Source organism: Sapajus apella, unplaced genomic scaffold, assembly GCF_009761245.1.
Source record: "Sapajus apella isolate SASKATOON/1434 unplaced genomic scaffold, GSC_monkey_1.0 scaffold6, whole genome shotgun sequence".
In the NCBI taxonomy this organism is placed as follows: Eukaryota; Metazoa; Chordata; class Mammalia; order Primates; family Cebidae; genus Sapajus; species Sapajus apella.
Window position 1 is genome coordinate 2838436 of NW_022436946.1, and position 3327 is coordinate 2841762.

Consider the following 3327-nt stretch of genomic DNA (forward strand, 5'->3'; position numbering starts at 1 on the left):
TCTGATTGAGATAGAGGGAGATCATGTGTATGAAAGCGTGGAGATCTGGTCCAGTTCTTTTGCTTCTGTGAGTGGCAACAGCAGACTGCTCAAAGAAATCCCCTCTTTTTTGGTGCGGTCCTGTTCCTTCAGGGAAGGTTGGGTGGGGACAGCGGCTTGTTTTTTCTTACTCCCCTAACTTTGCATCTATGTTCACAAGAGGTATGTCTATAGTTTTCTTTTCTTTGAATGTCTTCATCTCCCTTTAGAATCGGAATGATGCTGACCACATTAAATACATGGTGGAGTGTTCCTGTAGATACTACCTTACTGACATCCCACAATTTTTGATACGTTGTATTTCATTTATGTTCAGTTAAAAATATTTGGTAATTTTCCTAGAAGTTTCTCTTTGGAGCATGGATAATTTAGAAGTGCGCTGTTTAATTTCCAAAGTTTTGGAACATTTTCTGTTGTCTTGCTGTTATTGGTTTCTAGTCTAATTATATAAGAATCTGAGAGCACCCTTTGTGTGAGTTCAATTCCTTTAAATTTGTTGAGGTTCATTTTAAAGTCAGGATAGGGTCTATCTTGGTGAATGTTCCTTGTGCTCTTGAGAAGAATGTTATGGAGTGAAGTGTTCTTTAAGTGTCAATTATGTCCAGGATTTTGATAATGGTGTTCGGTTTTTCCGTATTATTGCTGATTCTTCCATTAGTTCTATTTCTTACTGAGATCTGTGTGTCTAAATATACAATGATAATTGTAGATTTGTCTAATGCTTCTTCAAGTTTTGTCAGTTTTTCTTTTTGTATTTTGAAGCTCTGTTGTTAGGGGTATACCCGTTTAGGATTATAATATCTTCTTGCAATATTGAACTTTTTGTGATTATGAAATGTCTCATTCCTTTTTGACTTTCTTTGCTCTGAAATTTGTTTTGTCTGATATTAATATCTCCACTCTGGTTTTCTTTTTGTTCGTGTTCTTCTATTCATTCTATTCAATGAGCTTTCTGCTGTCATATTTTTATGTCCTTTTAAAATTTAAATTACATTGTCATTAAATTGTCATTTTGTGATTCTTCGTCACATAAGCATATTTTTTGTTGTTGTTTCTAGCTTTCTATTGATTTTAATTGTGTTGAAGTATTTGTAATAATAACAATAAGTAATTGCTTTCAAGCCCTTATTTTTTTTAAGAGATGGGTCTCATTCTGTTGTGCAGGCTGTAATACAGTGGTGCAACCATAGCACACTGCAACCTCGAACTCCTGGGCTCAGGTGATCCTCCCACCTCAGCCTCCTGAGCAACTGAGATTACAGATGTGCAATACCACACTCAGCTAATTTTAAAAATCTCTGTAGAGATGGGGTCTTGTCATATTGCCCAGGCCTCAAACTCCTGGGCTCAAGTGATCCTCCTGCCTTGGGCCTCCCAAAGTGGTGGGATTACAGGTGTAAGCTACCACATCTGTAGTAGCCTATACCTGTAAGTCTTTATTAGATAATTCTAAATCTTTGTTACCTTAATATTGGTATATGTTGATTTTCCTTTTAATATTTTTCTAGATCTTTAGATGCCATGTAATTTTGGTTTGTGTTTTAGGTATTTTGAATATTATGGTATTTGGAGGCCTTTTAAAAATATTATGAGTATGTTGATATTTTTGTTTTAGGAGGCAGTTGACGAGGTCTGAGTTCAGGCTGAGAGTTCTAACCTACCTTCTACCACCTGCAATTCCAATGTCAGCTAGACTTTGTGATTATTTACATGTATTCTCTATGTATACCGATTATTGTTCTCTCTGGGACCCCAGGTTTGCTTTACTTTTAAAGTTTTCTGTATACTAATTATGAACAGATTCATGTATGTATAACTTAGGGGTGAACCCAGGTGTTTATAAGCAAATTTCTAGGATTGATTTGCTGAGCTTCTCCATGTCTGGTACTTTTTTATTTTCTAGGCCTCCTCTTTTGGTCCTCCAGCCAGAAAGCTGGGGTTTTATTTAACATACACTCTCACAAACTTTTGTAATTGCATCCACATTTCAGGTCAAGTGGTGAAAGGACAGAGACAGCGGGGAGAAAAGGCACTGGAGTTCTCTGACCGGAGTGGAAAATTTCCTTTCTTAGAGATTTGGTTCAAACCATTTTCTGTTGTGGCTTTTGCCACTGTGACCACAGGATTGCTTCGGGGCTGTGGTATAAGAGATCATATGGCAGAATAAAAGCTAATTGATATCTACATTCCCTGGGCATTACAAGTTTCTTTTTGCTACTCTGTGTGCTAGTATTAGAGGGCCACTCCTAGATTTCTTTCTTTCTTTCTTTATCTAAGTGTACGCTTCCAGGTTGCATACTACATTTTTGTATTCAGATCAGTGGGAAACGGTGCCAGATTGATAGCAGTTTCAATTCAATGTTTCTTCCATGATCTGACTGCTCTTATTAACTTTTCAGAGTTCTCATATAGTTGTTCCAACTTGCTGATTTCCATTCTGAACATGCCTGCATTGTCAAACATTACTTGCATTCTGTCCATCTTTTCTATTTGCATTTAGCTAGAGAGACAAGGTAGAGCAGACATACTCCATTTTACCCAGCATCAGGGCACACAGTTATCTCTTAGAGAAATTAAAAGTAAGTTAAAAACTAAATTTTACATTTACCTTTTTTTTTGAGATGGAGTCTTGCTCTGATGCCCAGGCTGAAGTGCAGTGGCATGATCTCGGCTCACTGCAACTTCCACCTCCTAGGTTCAAGCAATTCTCTGGTCTCAGTCTCTCAAGTAGCTGGGACTACAGGCGTAAGCCACCACACTGGCTAATTTTTGTATTTTAAGTAGAGATGGGGTTTTACCATGTTGACCAGGCTGGTCTTGAACTCCTGACCTGAGGTGATCTGCCCACCTTGGCCTCCCGACGTGCTGGGATTACAGGCATGAGCCACTGTGATTTCAAGTGCTCTTTAATTTTTATGTAGGCACAAGTTTATGTCAGATAGGTTTCTTGTGCATAACTTTAACATTTTGTTTAGTATAATTCTATAGAAAACGATTTTCAGTTTTTGTTAGTCTAAAAAGTTCTATATTTTCTCTGCATTTTTGGAATATATTTTTATTCTTTTTCTTTTCAGTTTGAGTAATTTCTATTTACCTATATTTAAGTTCATTGATTGTTTTCATAAGCTGTGTTGAGTCTACCAATGAGTTCATTGAAAGTAGTCTGCATCTGTGTTACTGTGTTTTGTTTCTAGTATATATATATATATATATATATATATAGAGAGAGAGAGAGAGAGAGAAATATATATATTATATATATTTATAGAAGTTTCTATATACATAGAA